The sequence below is a fragment of the Magnolia sinica genome, chromosome 14, assembly GCF_029962835.1.
Source record: "Magnolia sinica isolate HGM2019 chromosome 14, MsV1, whole genome shotgun sequence".
NCBI lineage: Eukaryota > Viridiplantae > Streptophyta > Magnoliopsida > Magnoliales > Magnoliaceae > Magnolia > Magnolia sinica.
In genome coordinates, this window is record NC_080586.1 from 39,778,767 (window position 1) to 39,800,362 (window position 21,596).

The following is a 21,596-nucleotide window of genomic DNA, read 5'->3' on the forward strand; positions in this document are numbered from 1 at the left end:
TCTGTCTTAGTTGCTGATGTTGCAGATGTTGATGCGACTTCTGAGGCAGAGCGGGAGATTGATGATGATGAGGCTGCTTTCTCTTTTATGCAGTTTTCAGACGGGTTCTAATGAGCCTTATTCTGATGCGCGGGATGCTGGGATTTCTTTTGGGAATTAAATGATGTAATTTGATACTTGTAATTTTGATAGCAACACTTACTTTACGACCTGGTATGTGTATGTATTTTAGGGATTCGCACATGTACACACATATATTTCTTTAAGTCTTTCACTTGCTTTCTTCACTTATCCCTGAATTATATCTGCACTTTGGCTTAATCTATTCCATGTTTTATGCACTAATACAGTCAACATACATCCATCATTAAATATGTTGCATAAGTGATGTTTTGGAACTCGGGAGCTGAGTTATGCTCGACCCCCGAATTTCAGGGCGTTACAAGTTAGTATCAGAGCATGTTTTGGATTAAACCGGACCTGGGTTATGGTCATACACCGCACGCTATCGCCACTTTAGTGTATTTTGGTGCGGGTCTATCGTAAATTGTGTGTTTGTGTTCCGTTGCTTCTATCGGTGAAAGTTTAATGAAAACGATCACCGAGATCGAGTCTGTACTCTCTCCTGATCACACACAGTGACCCGAAACCTTTCCTAGACCATCTATTAATTAGTCTAGATAGTCTATCATCCCATTTCAACCCTTCAATCTTCAAGAAATCTCTGTTTGGATCAGATTTCTGCCCGAATGGCCCGATAGGCGTCGAATCATGCAAGGGGCCGATCGGGGCATTTCCAGTGGGGCCCAGGGGGGGACCCACATCATTTTGAGCATGGGGGACCAGGAGGACCTCGTCCAAATGGCGAGGCATCGCCGGATGGTCCAGAGACCGGCGATGCCATCGCTGGCTCGGCGAGGCCTCGCCGATCAGCGGGCCAGGACGGGCAGGCCGGCTTGAGCCGACATTTGTATGGCCTATTGTGGCCCACCCTTCCATGGTTCAGTGATTAAAACACCTTCTAAGCCCTTCTTCCTTCATAACTCTCCCTCCCTAGCTCTCTTTTCCTTCAAGTTCTTCTCCAAACTCTTTCAAATCCCTTCCAAATCTTCTTCTTCTTCCATTTTCGTGCAAACCCAACCTACCCTTCTCAAAACCTCACATCCCTTTGCTGTTTACCTCTCCTTTTCTTCTCATTTAGGCTCCTTAATCCATCTTTAGGATCTCAAGTGTGTGGAAGCTTCACCATCTTCCTATTTCTCTCTTTCTCTCATTTCTCATGGCCCTCTTTGAGTTTATCATAGCCATCTTTTCTATTTCCTCCCTTCTTTCTTTGATGGGGAAGAAGAGAGAACCCGTGGATGAAGCCAGGCCTAGCCGCCCAACCCATGCACGGAGGCCGAGAGGTGTCGTCCCGAGCACGTCCGCCACTCATGAATTCCATACCAAGCGGGACCTCGATCCTCGAGCTCCCATTGGTAGAACCTTGTTGGCGGAGCTATCGCATGGAGTCTATGAAGGCTGTAGAGTCCTTTTTGAGGCTCATGTTGATCCACGGCTGTAAGGCGAGTTTCTGTTATTGGAGCGCCTGGAAGGGGCTAGTTGGTATCCCTTGTTTGAGGGAGAGTATCGCGCGAATGCAAGTACTGTTCGAGCTTTTTATGTCAATATTCATAATCCTTCGCTGGAGCCTCTGCAGTTCAAGATTCCTTGTGGTAGTGGTCGGGAAGCTACGGTCAACATTACTTTGATATCCCAACTCCTGAATGTGCCACTTGGTGAGGTGCACGCCAGCGAGAAGAATTTAAATAGTGTGCACAAGAGGGACCGTCGCACCCGATTCTTGTGTGGTCGTCTGGTCGAATGGCAGCCTAATAAGAGTCTTCTCGCTACCAACATGACAGATGACATCCGTTTGCTTCACCACATGTGTACGTTCAATGTATATCTAAGGTGGAGCAATCGCAGCGAGTGTACACACCTGATGGTAGATTTCTTGTATCAGGTGGGGCAAGAAGTGAAGTTGTGTGTGCCGACGTACATCCTGCGCCAGATTATTCTCATCACTCGTTCGACTAGGAGGACCGAATTGCTTTCTTTTGGCCGCCTCATTTGTAAGCTTGCTCATGAGTTTGGCTATAGGCTTGGAGCAGAGAAGCCGGTTCCTGTTCGTCATATTACCTTGACGACCCTTAAGCAGATGGAGATTAGTTCTGGTCGACAAGCCTCAGAGAGTGAGGATGAGTCAGATAGCGATGATGAAGAGAGTTATGCTGAAGGTGGTGCTGAGATTAGGGAAGAAACAGAGCAGGACGAGGAAGAGGTTGAGGCACAAGATACGAGTGAGAGCTCTCCTCCTGTGGCACCAGAGCAGAGCGCAGATCAGGCTGCCAGAGATGCCCGTATTGTTCGGCTTGAAGAAGGGCAGGCTATTCTACGCCAGGATATTATGGACCTTCGAGGCCTTGTGAAGCATAAGTTTAAGAAGGTGACTCGAACTCTGAAGTCTATCCTGTCTTGCTTGCAGGATAAGGGTGCCCTGCCTCCATCTCCTGATTCTGACGAGTAGTTGTCGTTGTTGTCGTCCTTTGCTTTGTTTGTTGTTTTCTTTCTATGTGTAGCCGTTGTTGGCTTTGTAGTTGGAGTTGTTTGTAGTTGTTTGTTGCTGTTTGAAGTGTTAGATGTTGTAGTTCACATGCTTTCCTAGTCGTGATTCATGTAATGCTGCACTACTTGTATTGCGACAATTTTGATTAATGGAATGCATGTTGTTTATCTTTGAAGTTGTGTTGTGATGGCTGAATCGGCGTTAGTTAGCACGCCGGTAGTTCGGGAGTTTGAAGATGTGTTTAAGTCGATTCCTGGATTACCTCCTCAGCGTGAGATTGATTTTACTATCGACCTCATGCCTGGTGCGGTGCCCCTTTCTTTGCCCACCTATCGTATGCCTCCGAGTGAAATGGAGGAGTTGAGGAAGCAGATAGATGGTTTGCTAAATTTAGGTTTTATTCAACTTAGTGTGTCTCCTTGGGGAGCACCTGTTTTGTTTGTGAAAAAGAAGGATGGTTCCTTGCGATTATGTAGTGATTATCGCAGGCTGAATTTGGTAACTGTGAAGAATAAGTACCCTTTGCCCAGGATTAATGATCTGTTCGATCAATTGAAGGGGGCACGGTACTTTTCGAAGGTTGATCTGCAGTCTGGGTATCATCAGTTGCGCGTCAAGGATGGGGACGTGCAGAAGACCGCTTTCAGGACTAGCTTCGGTCACTATGAGTTCCTTATGATGTCGTTCGGTCTTACGAACGCACTGGTCGTGTTCATGGATCTGATGAACAGGGTGTTTCGGCCATTCCTGTTCCGATTCGTCATTGTCTTTATCGATGACATCTTGATATATTCTGCGAGTCGGGAAGAACACGAGGAGCACTTAAGAGCAGTTTTGGATACTCTCAGGAAGAATCAGCTTTTTCCGCAGTTCAAGAAGTGTGATTTCTGAAAAGTGGAAGTTAAGTTCCTGGGGCATGTGGTGTCCAAGGAAGGGATAGTTGTCGATCTTGCCAAGGTAGCTGCAGTGCAGGACTGGAAGTAGCCTAGTTCAGTTACTGAGGTAAGGAGTTTTCTGGGTCTTGCAGGCTATTATCGATGCTTTATTCAAGACTTCTCGAAGATTGCCAGACCGTTGTTGCAGTTGACACGGAAAGATTTGAAGTTTGCTTGGAATGAGAAGGCGGAGTTAGCTTTTCAGGAGCTGAAGGACAAGTTGACGTCCGCCCCTGTGCTAGTATTGCCAGAGCAAGGGGTTAAGTATATTATATATACAGACGCTTCTCGCGTTGGCCTGGGTTGTGTCCTTATGCAGAAGGACAGGGTGATTGCTTATGCTTCGCGTCAGTTGAGGAAACACGAAGAGAATTACCCTACGCACGACCTGGAGTTAGCAGCTGTCATTTTCGCATTAAACCTCTGGATACATTACCTCTATGGTGAGGAGTGCGAGCTCTTTTGCGACCACAAGAGCCTTAGGTATATTTTCACGCAGCGTGATTTAAATATGAGGAAGCACCGATGGATGGAAACATTGAAGGACTTTAAGTTCGATGTTTCTTACCATCCGAGAAAGGCGAACCTTGTGGCAGATGCATTGAGTCGTAAGAAGGCTATTGAGTTTGCGGCTCCGCTGATGATAGCAGAGTGGGATATGTTGGAGTTCGTGTGAGATTTTGAGCAAAAGCTTAAGGTGGTTGAGCTGTATGAGGTTATCACACACATTCGTGTACAGCCCCTTATCGACGAGAAGATCGTTCCAGCTCAGGCAGATGATGAGCTTTTGGTGAAGATGAGAAAGCGGGTTGGTACAAATGAGAACTCCGACTGGAGTGTTAGTTCATATGGGGGCCTACAATTTCGTGGCCGGTTATGTGTTCCTGACATCCCTGACTTGAGACGGGAGGTTCTCGAGTTAGCCTATAGTTCTAAGCTTGCGATGCATCCAGGTAGCACGAAGATGTATTAGGATATGAGGAGGTCATATTGGTGGGACAATATGAAGGTCCACATTGCTGAGTTTGTTTCTCGTTGTCTTACGTGCCAGCAGGTCAAGGCAGAGCATCGCCGACCTCCTGGGTTGCTGCAGCCCATGCCCATAGCAGAATGGAAGTGGGACTTCATCTCTATGGATTTTATTTCTGGGTTGCAGAGAACGAGGAAGGGATATGACTCTATTTGGGTGATCGTCGACCGATTGACGAAGTCGTCGCATTTCTTACCGATCAGAGTCACAAACTCTACAGACGGGTTGGCTAGGCTATATATCAAGGAGATAGTACGTCTGCATGGATTTCCCCTAGAGATTGTGTCTGATAGAGACACGCATTTCACATCTATCTTCTGGACTCGTATTCAGGAAGCGATGTGTGTGAAACTGAGTTCAGCACCGCGTTTCATCCGCAATCAAATGGGCAGACTGAACGCGTGAATCAGGTCCTGGAAGACATGTTGCGAGCTTGTGTTTTGGATTTCAAGGACAGTTGGGATGATTGTCTCCAGTATGCAAGTTCGCGTATAATAACAGTTTCCAGGCGAGTATCGGCATGGCTCCCTATGAGGCGTTGTATGGTCGCCCGTGCAGAGCACCGCATTGCTGGGCAGAAGTTGGCGAGCGTAGTTTGCTTGGCCCGGAATTGGTGCAGGTGACTTCAGAGAAAGTTGACATCATTCGACGTCGACTTCTGACAGCCCAGAGTAGGCAGAAGAGTTATGCTGATACGAGGCGTCGACCGCTTGAGTTTGAGGTTGGAGACCATGTATTTTTGAAGGTCTCTCCTATGAAGGGAGTTCTGCGGTTCGGTAAGAAGGGGAAGCTGACGCCGAGATTTATTAGTCCATTTCAAGTTCTGGATCGAGTGGGAGCAGTAGCATACCGCCTTGCTTCGCCCACACCTCTTATGGGCGTGCATAATGTATTTCATGTTTCTATGCTGAAGAAGTACGTTCCTGGTCCTTCGCATATTATCAGTTGGGAGCAAGCGCAGTTGAGTGAGGATGCCACTTATGTACTGCGACCGACGCGTATTCTCGACAGGAATGAGCAAGTATTGCGTAGCAAGGTTATCCCTCTTGTGAAGGTGATATGGATGCATCATAGTGAAGAAGAGGCTACTTGGGAATCTGAAGCTGAGGTCAGGAAGAGCTACCCTCAGATCCTTGAGGAATATGAGAAGGTATGAATTTCGAGGATGAAATTTTCTTTAAGGGGGGTAGATTGTAATGACCCTGAAAATTTTGTGCTAATCTTTCCTTAGTAGTTTTTTTTGGGGTAATTAGTGCTATACTCGATTGCTTGTGAAATTTGCATCAATCACTTTAAATTGTATCTGCATGACTCAAAACCTGTAGATTAGTTAGCGCTATGTTACTCTGAAATTTGGGATTCATTGCTAAAGCCAGTTACTCTTGGGATTTTTTGGAAGTTCTGGATCGGACCTGGACCGCGCGTCGAAAGTCCGATAGCGATGATCTTAGGCTGTTGCGGTCACCATGTTGGGCTTGACCATCACCTCAAAAATCAAGTCCAGAGGATGTCCTGGGTTGATTTGATTGAGTTCGGAGTGAAGAGTGTGAGAACGGTTGGAAACTTAAATGAGATTTTATGAAATCTGAGTCGTGTCGCTTGCACGACGATTTTAAGCAATCTGACCGTTGGATTCTGACCCAATTTCACCCTCTAATCAGGGAAGATGGCCCAGGCATGTCCTTGAGCTTGTGGACCTGATCGAGATTCGGTGACCGTTGAATTGAGTGTGGTCCGCCACGGCTGATTTGAAGATCCGGTCGGTACGAAAACTCAGCTTGACCTAGATCCATGGTCAGTGAGCTTAAGTCTGACCTTTCGTGGTAATAGGCCCACCGGAAGTGCTTCGTTGGATCGTGAGAGGCCGGTTTTGGTTATACCCTAAGTATACCTTGTCCCTGGGGTTATTTTCATCAATATTAGGCCTATTTATAGACCTTAAAACCCTAGCTCTCTTTTCCATACGAATTTCCTAACCCTAGCTAAGAAAGAGAAAGGAAAAGAGAGAGTAAGTGAGAGAGAAGTTGGTGAATCATCTTAGATTCTTTCCTGTTCTTCTTCTTCCTTGAACCTTCACTTTTGAATCATTATTCCGGCGATTCTGAGTTCATCTTTCGGTAAGTTAACCTAACCCTAATCTATGTTAGAGCATAGAATAGTCTTTGTGTGTTGTAGCTCATTTCTATTCTTGCTTTGGTTATCTTGTCGCCGCTGACGAAGACATATTATCTGAAATCAGTTCGGTGTTCTTTTCTGGCTTAAGGTGCGGACTTTAAGTGTATAAGTTATGGTTTTCAAGGCTTTCAATGCCAGTTAATGGTTTATTCTTGCTATGGATGAGATTTCACATGCCAAATGTTATGTTTATTTTGCGTTCCTGATATGCATGTGTTATATTGAGATTTGTGTATTCTATGTGTATGTATAAAGTACCGTATGCTTATAAAATATGAACCTGTGTTTGCTATGATTATTTGTCGTGTACTTATGCTAATTGTATATGCGACAACTCCTTGGTAAAAGGAATTGTCCAAATGTGTGTATTTCAACATATGTCATGTATGTTGAACTATGTACTCTAAGTGTTTGTAGAAATGCCTGAATGATCTAAAGTGTAATATATTATGCTATTTGCGGGCGTTGAGAAGTGATTCTCAACACTCCTATTGATGTGTATGATTTCCTTCATGCTAGTTACATTCCTTGTTGTTTAATTTCAAGTCTTGCTTATGTGAAATTCCATGTTAAGTTGATTTTCTTCAAATGCTTACGTACTACAAGATTTGAGTTGTTGTTCCATTACTATTCTAAATTGTAGATATGAATATCCATTGTAGTGGAATGTATGTGTGACGATGCATTAGTGCAGGAAATCGATAATCGACCTTAAGATCGTGGCTGAGGTTGCTTTCGCCACGTAGGACGTATTAGACGAACCCGAGTCATATTAGAGTTGTCGGCAGTGGTTTGGCCATGCGGAGTGTTTGCGCACTCTATGTCGTTCAACCCAACGTGCGCTTGTACTAGTCGAGTTCATTAAGTAACCCGATTATCCGATATATGGTCACCATGTATGGATGCTACTGTTTGAATCTAAGGTACCGAACTTACCGATGACATCCTGATAACCATGGTACCTTGATCTGCTAAGACTCATGAGCCGAACATGGTGGTATGGGACACCGTGGTCGAGCTGTCGGCCTACGCTGGGGTGACGAGCCTCCCGGTAGTGACCAGTGAGCAACCAAACTCGTGAGCCGATTATGGTGGTATGAGACAGTATATTCGTGCTGTCGGCCTACATTGATTGGTGACGAGCCCTTTGTAGTGACCTCGAGCATACCTGGATACCGCATTGAGGTGATGAGCCTTATTGTAGTAACAAAGGTATGATAGGCGTGTATTGATTTGTGACAAGCCCTTTACTACGGCCTAAAACCATATGATCGTATGAGATTATCTAGGACTGACGACCCTAGAATGGATCACTGTTTGGATGGTGATATGAGGAATGTACTTAGCTTCCCAATCCTGGTGTATGAATAGGACTAATAACAACTTGGTAATCATGATCATGCACCGCATTTGCATGTGCTTTGTAGACGTGGCGCACTTTGAGGCGATGTCATGCGTAACGTAAGATGAAGACGCTGAGCGTATACGCGCGAGGGCACGCATTATTCTGCATGCATCCTTACATTAACAAGAGTACTTAGGACATGTTGAATTGTTTTGCTTTATCATTACTGCTTGATTGAACTGATAACATGTTAACCTGTGCTTTATTGTTCCACTAAGTTGATTACTTACTCCCACGTTCTGGGGTGGTGTTAAACACCTACCAGACTCTATCTTAGTTGCTGATGTTGCAGATGTTGATGCGACTTCTGAGGCAGAGCTGGAGATTGATGATGATGAGGTTGCTTTCTCTTTTATGCAGTTTTCAGACGGGTTCTAATGAGCCTTGTTCTGATGCGCGGGATGCTGGGATTTCTTTTGGGAATTAAATGATGTAATTTGATACTTGTAATTTTGATAGCAACACTTACTTTACGACCTGGTATGTGTATGTATTTCAGGGATTTGCACATGTACACACATATATTTCTTTAAGTCTTTCGCTTGCTTTCTTCACTTATCCCTGAATTATATCTGCACTTTGGCTTAATCTATTCCATGTTTTATGCACTAATACAGTCAACATACATCCATCATTAAATATGTTGCATAAGTGATGTTTTGGAACTCGGGAGCTGAGTTATGCTCGACCCCCGAATTTCAGGGCGTTACAAGTTGGTATCAGAGCATGTTATGGATTAAACCGGACCTGGGTTATGGTCATACACCGCACGCTATCGCCACTTTAGTGTATTTGGATGCGGGTCTATCGTAGATTGTGTGTTTGTGTTCCGTTGCTTCTATTGGTGAAAGTTTAATTAAAACGATCACCGAGATCGAGTCTGTGCTCTCTCCTGATCACACACAGCGACCCGAAACCTTTCCTAGACCATCTATTAATTAGTCTAGATAGTCTATCATCCCATTTCAACCCTTCAATCTTCAAGAAATCTCTGTTTGTATCAGATTTCTGCCTGAATGGCCCGATAAGCGTCGAATCATGTAAGGGGCCGATCGGGGCATTTCCAGTGGGGCCCAGGGGAGGACCCACATCATTTTGAGCATGGGGGACCAGGAGGACCTCGCCCAAACGGGGAGGCATCGCCGGATGGTCTAGAGACCGGCGATGCCATCGCCGGCTCGGCGAGGCCTCGCCGATCAGCGGGCCAGGACGGGCGGGCCAGCTCGGGCCCACATTTGTATGGCCTATTGTGGCCCACCCTTCCATAGTTCGGTGATTTAATCACCTTCTAAGCCCTACTTCCTTCATAACTCTCCCTCCCTAGCTCTCTTTTCCTTCAAGTTCTTCTCCAAACTCTTTCAAATCCCTTTCAAATCTTCTTCTTCTTCCATTTTCGTGTAAACCCAACCTACCTTTCTCAAAACCTCACCTCTCTTTGTTGTTTACCTCTCCTTTTCTTCTCATTTGAGCTCCTAAATCCATCTTTAGGATCAAGTGTGTGGAAGCTTCACCATCTTCCTATTTCTCTCTTTCTCTCATTTCTCATGGCCCTCTTTGAGTTTATCACGACCATCTTTTCCATTTCCTCTCTTCTTTCTTTGATGGGGAAGAAGAGAGAGCCCGTGGATGAAGCCAGGCCTAGCCGCCCAACCCATGTACGGAGGCCGAGAGGTGCCGCCGCGAGCACGTCCGCCACTCGTGAATTTCAGACCAAGCGGGACCTCGATCCTCCAGCTCCCATTGGTAGAACCTTGTTGGCGGAGCTATCGCATGGAGTCTATGAAGGCTGTAAAGTCCTTTTTGAGGCTCATGTTGATCCGCGGCTGTAAGGCGAGTTTCTGTTGTTGGAGCGCCTGGAAAGGGCTAGTTGGTGTCCCTTGTTTGAGGGAGAGTATCGTACGAATGCAAGTACTGTTCGAGCTTTTTATGCCAATATTCATAATCCTTCGCTGGAGCCTCTACAATTCAAGATTCCTTGTGGTGGTGGTCAGGAAGTTACGGTCAACGTTTCTTTGATATCCCGACTCCTGAATGTGCCACTTGGTGAGGTGCATGCCAGCGAGAAGAATTTAAACAGTATGCACGAGAGGGACCATCGCACCCGATTCTTGTGTGGTCGTCTGGTCGAATGGCAGCCTAATAGGAGTCTTCTGGCTACCAACATGACGGACGACTTCCGTTTGCTTCACCACATGTGTACGTTCAATATATATCCAAGGTGGAGCAATCGCAGCGAGTGTACCCACCTGATGGTAGATTTCCTGTATCAGGTGGGGCAAGAAGTGAAGTTGTGTGTGCCGACATACATCCTGCGCTAGATTATTCTCATCACTCGTTCGACTAGGAGGACCGAATCGCTTCCTTTTGGTCGCCTCATTTGTAAGCTTGCTCATGAGTTTGGCTATAGGCTTAGAGCAGAGAAGCTGGTTCCTGTTCGTCATATTAGCCTGACGACCCTTAAGCAGATGGAGATTAGTTCTGGCCGACAAGCCTCAGAGAGTGAGGATGAGTCAGAGAGCGATGATGAAGAGAGTTATGCTGAAGGTGGTGCTGAGATTGAGGAAGAAACAGAGCAGGACGAGGAAGAGGTTGAGGCACAGGATACGAGTGAGAGCTCTCCTCCTGTGGCACCAGAGCAGAGCGCAGATCAGGCTGCCAGAGATGCCCGTATTGTTCAGCTTGAAGAAGGGCAGGCTGTACTATACCAGGATATTATGGATCTTCGAGGCCTTGTGAAGCATAAGTTTAAGAAGGTGACTCGAACTCTAAAGTCTATCCTGTGTTGCTTGCAGGATAAGGGTGCCCCGCCTCCATCTCCTAATTCCGACGAGTAGTTATCGTTGTTGTCGTCCTTTGCTTTGTTTGTTGTTTTCTTTCTGTGTGTAGCCATTGTTGGCTTTGTAGTTGGAGTTGTTTGTAGTTGTTTATTGCTGTTTGAAGTGTTAGATGTTGTAGTTCACATGCTTTCCTAGTCGTGATTCATGTAATGCTGCACTACTTGTATTGCGATGATTTTGATTAATGGAATGCATGTTGTTTATCTTTGAAATTGTGTTGTGATGGCTGAATCGGCGTTAGTTAGCACGCCGGTAGTTCGAAAGTTTGAAGATGTGTTTGAGTCGATTCCTGGATTACCTCCTCAGCGTGAGATTGATTTTACTATCGACCTCATGCCTGGTGCGACGCCCATTTCTTTGCCCACCTATCATATGCCTCCGAGTGAAATAAAGGAGTTGAGGAAGCAGATAGATGGTTTGCTGAATTTGAGTTTTATTCGACCTAGTGTGTCTCCTTGGGGAGCACCTGTTTTGTTTGTGAAGAAGAAAGATGGTTCCTTGCGATTATGTATTGATTATCGCAGGCTGAATTTGGTAACTGTGAAGAATAAGTACCCTCTGCCCAGGATTAATGATCTGTTTGATCAATTGAAGGGGGCACGGTACTTTTCGAAGGTTGATCTGCAGTCTGGGTATCATTAGTTGCGCGTCAAGGATGGGGACGTGCAGAAGACCGCTTTTAGGACTAGCTTCGGTCACTATGAGTTCCTTATGATGTCGTTCGGTCTTACGAACGCACCGGTCGTGTTCATGGATCTGATGAACAGGGTGTTTCGGCCATTCCTGTTCCGATTCGTCATTGTCTTTATCGATGACATCTTGATATATTCTGCGAGTCGGGAAGAACACGAGGAGCACTTAAGAGCGGTTTTGGATACTCTCAGGAAGAATCAGCTTTTTACGCAGTTCAAGAAGTGTGATTTCTGGAAAGTGAAAGTCAAGTTCCTGGGGCATGTGGTGTCCAAGGAAGGGATAGTTGTCGATCTTGCCAAGGTAGCTGCAATGCAGGACTGAAAGCAGCCTAGTTCAGTTACTGAGGTAAGGAGTTTTCTGGGTCTTGCAGGCTATTATCGACGCTTTTTTCAAGACTTCTCGAAGATTGCCAGACCGTTGTCGCAGTTAACACGGAAGGATTTGAAGTTTGCTTGGAATGACAAGGCGGAGTTAGTTTTTCAGGAGCTGAAGGACAAGTTTTCGTCCGCCCCTGTGCTAGTATTGCCAGAGTAAGGGGTTAAGTATATTATATATACTGACGCTTCTCGCGTTGGCATGGGTTGTGTCCTTATGCGGAAGGACAGAGTGATTGCTTATGCTTCGCGTCAGTTGAGGAAACACGAAGAGAATTACCCTACGCACGACCTAGAGTTAGCAGCTGTCATTTTCGCATTAAACCTCTGGAGACATTATCTCTATGGTGAGGAGTGGGAGCTCTTTTGCGACCACAAGAGCCTTAGGTATATTTTCACGCAGCGTGATTTAAATATGAGGCAGCACCGATGGATGGAAACATTGAAGGACTTTAAGTTCGATGTTTCTTACCATCCGGGAAAGACGAACCTTGTGGCAGATGCGTTGAGTCGTAAGAAGGCTATTGAGTTTGCGGCTCCGCTAATGATAGCAGAGTGGGATATGTTGGAGTTTGTGCGAGATTTTGAGCAGAAGCTTACGGTGGTTGAGCCGTATGAGGTTATCGTACACATTCGTGTACAGCCCCTTATCGACGAGAAGATCGTTGCAGCTCAGGCAGATGATGAGCTTTTGGTGAAGATGAGAAAGCGGGTTGGTACAGATGAGAACTCCGACTGGAGTGTTAGTTCTTATGGGGGCCTACAATTTCGTGGCCGGTTATGTGTTCCTGACATCCCTGACTTGAGAAGGGAGGTTCTTGAGTTAGCCCATAGTTCTAAGCTTGCGATGCATCCAGGTAGCACGAAGATGTATCAGGATATGAGGAGGTCATATTGGTGGGACAATATGAAGGTCCATATTGCTGAGTTTGTTTCTCGTTGTCTTACGTGCCAGCAAGTCAAGGCAGAGCATCGCTGACCTCCTAAGTTGCTGCAGCCCATGCCCATAGAAGAATGGAAGTAGGACTTCATCTCTATGGATTTTATTTCTGGGTTGCCGAGAACAAGGAAGGGATATGACTCTATTTGGGTGATCGTCGACCGATTGACGAAGTCGGCGCATTTCTTACTGATCAGAGTCACAAACTCTGCAGACGAGTTGGTTAGGCTGTATATCAAGGAGATAGTACGTCTACATGGAGTTCCCCTGGAGATTATGTCTGATAGAGACACGCGTTTCACATCTATCTTCTCGACTCGTATTCAGGAAGCGATGTGTGTGAAACTGAAGTTCAGCACCGCGTTTCATCCGCAATCAGATGGGCAGACGGAATGCGTGAATCAGGTCCTGGAAGACATGTTGCGAGCTTGTGTTTTGGATTTCAAGGACAGTTGGGATGATTGTCTCCAGTATGCAGAGTTCGCGTATAATAACAGTTTCCATGCTAGTATCAGCATGGCTCCCTATGAGGCGTTGTATGGTCGCCCGTGCAGAGCACCGCATTGCTGGGCAGAAGTTGGCGAGCGTAGTTTGCTTGGCCCGGAATTGGTGCAGGTGACTTCAGAGAAAGTTGACATCATTCGACGTCAACTTCTGACAGCCAAGAGTAGGCAGAAGAGTTATGCTGATACGAGGCGTCGACCGCTTGAGTTTGAGGTTGGAAACCATGTATTTCTGAAGGTCTCTCCTATAAAGGGAGTTCTGCGGTTCGGTAAGAAGGGGAAGTTGACGCCGAGATTTATTGGTCCATTTCAAGTTCTGGATCGAGTGGGAGCGGTAGCTTACCGCCTTGCTTTGCCCACACCTCTTGCGGGCGTGCATAACGTATTTCATGTTTCTATGCTGAAGAAGTACGTTCCTGATCCTTCGCATATTATCAGTTGGGAGCAAGTGCAGTTGAGTGAGGATGCCACTTATGTACTGCGACCGACGCGTATTCTCGACAGGAAGGAGCAGGTATTGCGTAGCAAGGTTATCCCTCTTGTGAAGGTGATATGGACGCATCATAGTGAAGAAGAGGCTACTTGGGAATCTGAAGCTGAGGTCAGGAAGAGCTACCCTTAGATCCTTGAGGAATATGAGAAGGTATGAATTTCGAGGACGAAATTTTCTTTAAGGGGGATAGATTTAATGACCCTGAAAATTTTGTGCTAATCTTTCCTTAGTAGTTTTTTTGGGGTAATTAGTGCTATACTCGATTGCTTGTGAAATTTGCATCAATCACTTTAAATTGTATCTGCGTGACTCAAAACTTGTAGATTAGTTAGCACTATATTACTCTGAAATCTGGGATTCATCGCTAAAGCCAGTTGCTCTTGGGATTTTTTGGAAGTTCTGGTTCGGACCTAGATCGCGCGTCGAAAGTCCGATAGCGATGATCTTAGGCTGTTGCGGTTACCATGTTGGGCTTGACCATCACCTCAAAAATCAAGTCCAAAGGATGTCCTGAGTCGATTTGATTGAGTTTGGAGTGAAGAGTGTGAGAACGGTTGGAAACTTAAATGACATTTTATGAAATCTGAGTCGTGTCGCTTGCACGATGATTTTAAGCAATCTGACCGTTGGATTCTGACCCAATTTCACCCTCTGACCAGGGAAGATGGCCCAGGCATGTCCTTGTGCTTGTGCACCGGATCGAGATTCGGTGACCGTTGAATTGAGTGTGGTCCGCCACGACTGATCTGAAGATCCGGTCAGTACGAAAAGTCAGCTTGACCTAGATCCATGGTCAGTGAGCTTAAGTACGACCTTTCGTGGTAATAGGCCCACCGGAAGTGCTTCGTTGGATCGTGAGAGGCCGGTTTTGGTTATACTCTAAGTATACCTTGGCCTTGGGGTTATTTTCATCAATATTAGGCCTATTTATAGACCTTAAAACCCTAGCTCTCTTTTCCATACGAATTTCCTAACCCTAGCTAAGAAAGAGAAAGGAAAAGAGAGAGTAAGTGAGAGAGAAGTTGGTGAATCATCTTAGATTCTTTCCTGTTCTTCTTCTTCCTTGAACCTTCACTTTTGAATCGTTATTCCGGCGATTCTGAGTTCATCTTTGGGTAAGTTAACCTAACCCTAATCTGTGTTAGGGCTTAGAATAGTCTTTGTGTGTTGTAAGTCATTTCTATTCTTGCTTTAGGTTATCTTGTCGCCGTTGACGAAGACATATCATCTGAAATCAGTTCGGTGTTCTTTTCTGGCTTAAGGTGCGGACTTTAAGTTTATAGGTTATGGTTTTCAAGGCTTTCAATGCCAGTTAATGATTTATTCTTGCTATGGATGAGATTTCACATGCCAAATGTTATGTTTATTTTGCGTTCCTTATATGCATGTGTTATATTGAGATTTGTGTATTCTATGTGTATGTATAAAGTACCGTATGCTTATAAAATATGAACCTGTGTTTGCCATGATTATTTGTCGTGTACTTATGCTAATTGTATGTGCGACAACTCCTTGGTAAAAGGAATTGTCCAAATGTGTGTATTTCAACATACGTCATGTATGTTGAACTATGTACTCTAAGTGTTTGTAGAAATGCCTGAATGATCTAAAGTGTAATATATTATACTATTTGTGGGCATTGAGAAGTGATTCTCAACACTCCTATTGATGTGTATGATTTCCTTCATGCTAGTTACATTCCTTGTTGTTTAATTTCAAGTCTTGCTTATGTGAAATTCCATGTTAAGTTGATTTTCTTCAAATGCTTACGTACTACATGATTTGAGTTGTTGTTCCATTACTATTCTAAATTGTAGATATGAATATCTGTTGTAGTGGAATGTGTGTGGGACTATGCATTAGTCCAGGAAATCGGTAATCGACCTTAAGATCGTGGCTGAGGTTGCTTTCGCCACGTAGGACGTATTAGACGAACCCGAGTCGTATTAGAGTTGTCGGCAGTGGTTTGGCCACGCGGAGTGTTTGCGCACTCTATGTCGTTCAACCCAACGTGCGCTCGTGCTAGTCGAGTTCGTCAAGTAACCCGATTGTCCGATATATGGTCACCATGTATGGACGCTACTGTTTGAATCTAGGGTACCGAACTTACCGATGACATCCTGATAACCATGGTACCTTGATCCGCTAAGACTCATGAGCTGGACATGGTGGTATGGGACACCGTGGTCGAGCTGTCGGCCTACGCTGGGGTGACGAGCCTCCCCGTAGTGACCAGTGAGCAACCAAACTCGTGAGCCGATTATGGTGGTATGGGACACTATATTCGTGCTGTCGGCCTACATTGATTGGTGACGAGCCCTTTGTAGTGACCTCGAGCATACCTGGATACCGCATTGAGGTGATGAGCCTTATTGTAGTAACGAAGGTATGATAGGCGTGCATTGATTTGTGACGAGCCCTTTGCTATGGCCTAAAACCATATGATCGTATGAGATGATCTAGGACTGACGACCCTAGAATGGATCACTGTTTGGATGGTGATATGAGGAAGGTACCTTAGCTTCCCAATCCTGCTGTATGAATAGGACTAATAACAACTTGGTAATCATGATCATGCACCGCATTTGCATGTGCTTTGTAGACGTGGCGCACTTTGAGGCGATGTCATGCGTAACGTAAGATGAAGACGCTGAGGGTATACGCGCGAGGGCATGCATCATTCTGCATGCATCCTTGCATTAACAAGAGTACTTAGGACATGTTTAATTGTTTTGCTTTATCATTACTGCTTGATTGAACTGATAACATGTTAACCTGTGCTTTATTGTTCCACTGAGTTGATCACTCACTCCCACGTTCTGGGGCGGTGTTAAACACCCACCAGACTCTATCTTAGTTGCTGATGTTGCAGATGTTGATGCGACTTCTGAGGCAGAGCGGGAGATTGATGATGATGAGGCTACTTTCTCTTTTATGCAGTTTTCAGACGGGTTCTAGTGAGCCTTATTCTGATGCGCGGGATGCTGGGATTTCTTTTGGGAATTAAATGATGTAATTTGATACTTGTAATTTTGATAGCAACACTTACTTTACGACCTGGTATGTGTATGTATTTCAGGGATTCGCACATGTACACACATATATTTCTTTAAGTCTTCCGCTTGCTTTCTTCACTTATCCCTGAATTATATCTACATGTTGGCTTAATCTATTCCATGTTTTATGCATTAATACAATCAACATACATCCATCATTAAATATGTTGCATAAGTGATGTTTTGGAACTCGTGAGCTGAGTTATGCTCGACCCCCGAATTTCAGGGCGTTACAATCACCTGTGCATCTGTGTAGTGCACCATTGGCGAAGTATGTCGTGAAGAATCCTTTGTGTTTAATGTGCGCATGCCACCACATGTTTCATGTCCACACATGTAAGTGACACCCACTTCTCACACATTTACCCTACGGCATATGTATTAGGGAATCTCTACCATGCCATGTGACATCAGCACCCCACACTACCTCTTTCTAATGTAAGAGCAAACTTTCGACGTCGTCTAACTGACTTCAATGAATCGAACCCTGTCATCGACGGAATCAAGAATTGCACCAAACAGTCCAGCAGCCATACTTGATTTTACTCTAAAACTCAATGGGATCGAACCTCCTTCGATGGCATCGAACACTTACTTCGATGACATCGAAGTATGTTCGATGCCATCGACAGTCAAGTTCAACAACTTCTGAATTATTCACTTTGTAGACTCGATTTTCTTCCTTCTTCACTTAGTTCTCTTGGATCATGGACTCTTGAAATCTTCAATCTTCCTTGCCTTTGTAATTATTAAGCATCAATTCTCATACTTTTAGTATCCTTTTCACCTTAAGCTTTCGAAATCATCTTGCAAGACAAACATGCATAAATATATTGATTAAGTGTTATCATATTCATAAAACTAAGGTATAAATAAGAAAAAATATGCAATATTTGACACTCAATAGTTATCTTGTTACTTAAAGTTCGGTGAGGACATTATAGTGAGGACGAGGAGTCCTAGGAATGTGAGGTTGATATCTATGAGAAATACCCTCATTTGTTTGATGCATGAAGTATTATTCTTTACTACATGATATATGATATAAGTTAATATTTGGCTTCCATGATGATTATTTGCATGTGGAAATTTCGGGGATGAAATTTTTGTTAGGGGGTAGGTTGTAAGACACTGTCCCTTACATACCCATCTGCACAGGTGTGCATAATGTCCAATGTCCTTGGTTGGCCATTGATTGCCTATGCGTAGTACGCACCCGTCTGACCCAAACCTCGAGACCCGGAGACCCCAGCCATATCGATCACCCCGTCGCCGCAATCATAGAAGTATCACCTATGCATCTGTGTAGCGCTTTGTTGGTGAAGTATGTCATGAAGAATCCTTTGTGTTTAATGTGCGCATGCCACCATATGTTTCATGTCCACACATGTAAGCGGCACCCACTTCTCACACATTTACCCTACCGCATATGTATTAGGGAATCTCTACTATGCCATGTGACATCACCACCCCATATTACCTTTTCATTCACATCTCCATGCCATACCCTATCTATGACCTCATCAAGCTATGTCATCTTATGCCTTTCTTAATCACCATTAAGCCCTAACTATAGATTAAGTCCCTTAATCCTTCCCCAATCCCTAACATTGGTTAAAGTTTTAAGTTTAACTCAACCAAACCATCTACCCTATTTAATTCCCTACAAATTCTGCCATCCCCTTACATTTTTTACACATTTTCACACTAAGGCCTTATTTCTTAATGCTGAATTTTTGCACTTAACGCGGAATGGGAAAATATTCCGTGTTTAGTGGTGTTTGTTAATGCATCGTTAACGGGGAAGAAGGAAAGCACTACGAGGTTTTTCACTGAATTCTTTCCGCGATAGGAGTCTGGCTTAACGGTGAACGCGGAATGCGCTCAGTGAATTTTTCATTAAACAAAAAAATTTTCTTCTGAAATTACCCCTTTTCAAGTTACTATGGCAATTTTTTCTCTTTAAATTGTTTGTGCAATACAAAATCAACTTTTAACCTATGAAACTTCACTATGCCCCCACTATAATGCATGTGTTTCATCCATTCCATTCATCCATTTTTAAAGATCATTTTAGCGCTCGATACCAAAAATGAGAGGAATATAAATCTCCGGTGGACCATACCATAGGAAAACAATAGTGATTGGATATCCACCATTAAAATTCTCCTAAGGCCCAATGTACTGTTTATTTGACATTCAATCTGTTGATTAGGTCATATACACCTAGATGAATGGAAAAACAAAGATCAGCTTGATCCAAAATTTTTATGGCCCCCAAAAAGTTTTTAATGGTCAACGTTCATTCAAGAATGTTTTCCTGTAATGTGGTCCACTTGAGATTGGGATATACCTCATGTTTGGTCTCATACCATAAAATGATCTATAAACATAGATGGGCGGCATGGATGAAACACACATCATGGTGGGGCCCACATAACACCGACAATCCGCCATTGGCTGGTGGCAGGGGAGTAGCCAATCTGTTTCCGCAGACGCGGATTGCATACAGACAGGTTGAGTAGCGAGACTTGCCACCAAAGTTACGTCACCAAGTTATGTGGGCCCCATCATGACGTATGTTTTGTATCTACATCATCCATCCATTTGGAAATATAATTTTAGGTAAAGATCCAAAGAATGAGTCAAATTCAAACCTCTAGTGGACCTCGCCACAGAAAACAGTGGGGAGAGTGATGCCCACCATTAAAAATTTAAATGGGCCACAAAAGTTTTTGATCAAGCTGATATTTGTTTTTCCCTTCTTTCATGTCCATGTTAACTTGTGAACAGGTTGGATTTGGATTTCAAATAAAAATAATTGTGAGCCTTAGGAAGGTTCCAATGGTAGGCATCAATCTCGCAACTAGGTCAACTACATATTTGGATCTGCCTAAAATTAAATTTCCAAATAAATGGATGGTGTAGACAAAGCACATACATCGTAGTGGGCTGATAGAACTTAATGATGTCACTTTGGTAGCCAAATTCAACCAGTAAGTAGCTAATCCACGTCCAAGTAAGATGCGGATTGGTTGGTGTACCTCACACCGGTTATATAGCTGCTGTATTAAAGTCAGTAAGTTCTATGGGTCCCATCCTAAGGTATTTGTTATATCCAAACCATCCATCCATTTGGCAAGCTCATATTAAAGCTTGAGACGAAAAATAAGTTGCAAAAAGCAACGGGGGATTGAACGTCTACCATTGAAACCCTTTTTGGGGTCACGGGAGTTTTAGATCAAAATGATTATGTTTTTTCGGTTTGGATAGCATATAAATATATGACGGGCTTATTTGAAGGTTTTGTTGCTAATGGTGTTCAATTCTATAAAATCTTCCTACTAGGAGGAATTGAGGGCCTTATGATGATTTTTAGTTTTTTATTAAGTATTTCAGTTTATTTAAATTAAATATAATGATTTTATTTTCATTTCATACAAAATAATTTCTTTATAATGTAAAAACATTTCCAAATGAGAGATAGGGACAAATGTGTCAAATTAACATATTTCAGACAATTAAGATGTTTGTTAACAAACAGTTTGTTTAAGATTCGGTACTTAATTTTTAGACTTCAGCCATAATTTGATGATGATAAGATGGTGTGGGAACCACTATTAGTGGCCCCATTGTGATGATGCACGCCATCTAATCCATTTAGATGGTTCCATACATTTTTATTTATTTATTTATTTATTATTATTATTATTTTTTTTAACACGCGCGCGCACACCCCACACACTCACGCTAGTAGAATTTCACCACATATCGGTACTTGAACCCTTCACCGGGAGTTGAAACTCCTGAGAGTCTACCACCCGAGCAACAGTATGGACCTACATGTGGGTTAAGGAAAAACACAAAATGTTAGCTTGATCAGAAGCTTGAGTGGGCCACACCATCAAATCATGGAGGCAGCATAACTCGACTATGACGTACATGTTCTTTCCATGCTACCCATTCTTTTGTGGGCCCACCAGAGTGCGAGATCCACTTGGATGCGGGCGTGCATGACGTCCATCTGTTTTCAGATCCTTTTAAGGTGTACCAATCCAAATCCAGGCAGGTCATGGGCCTGGGTGGTCCACGTGCTGCACACGGCCCAGCAGATGGGCACCACCATGATGTATCTGTTTTTATCCACACCGTTCATCTATCATGACAGCTCATTTCATGTCATGGCACAAAAAAATAAAGCCAATAAAACCTCAAGTGAATCGCATCACCTAGGAATCGCGGGATTAAACTCCTCCGGTTGAGAAATCTCTTGTGGGCCCATTATGATATCCCTGGGAGATCAGCACTACCTAAATCATGGACCTGAGTGGTATGTGTTGGTGCAAAAATCTGGTTCGTCCTCTTAGACCTTCGTATACCTGCATGGAAAGAGGACAAAGGAGACCCTGGCTTGAGCAGGGGACCCTCCGATGCCAAAGTCAGGCCTGGATTCTGGGTCTAAATGTATTGAGGGGTTTTGAGAAAGAATTTTTGTCTTCCCTCACAAGACGATGGAGGTTCCTCTTTTATAGCTGCAGGAGCATTTA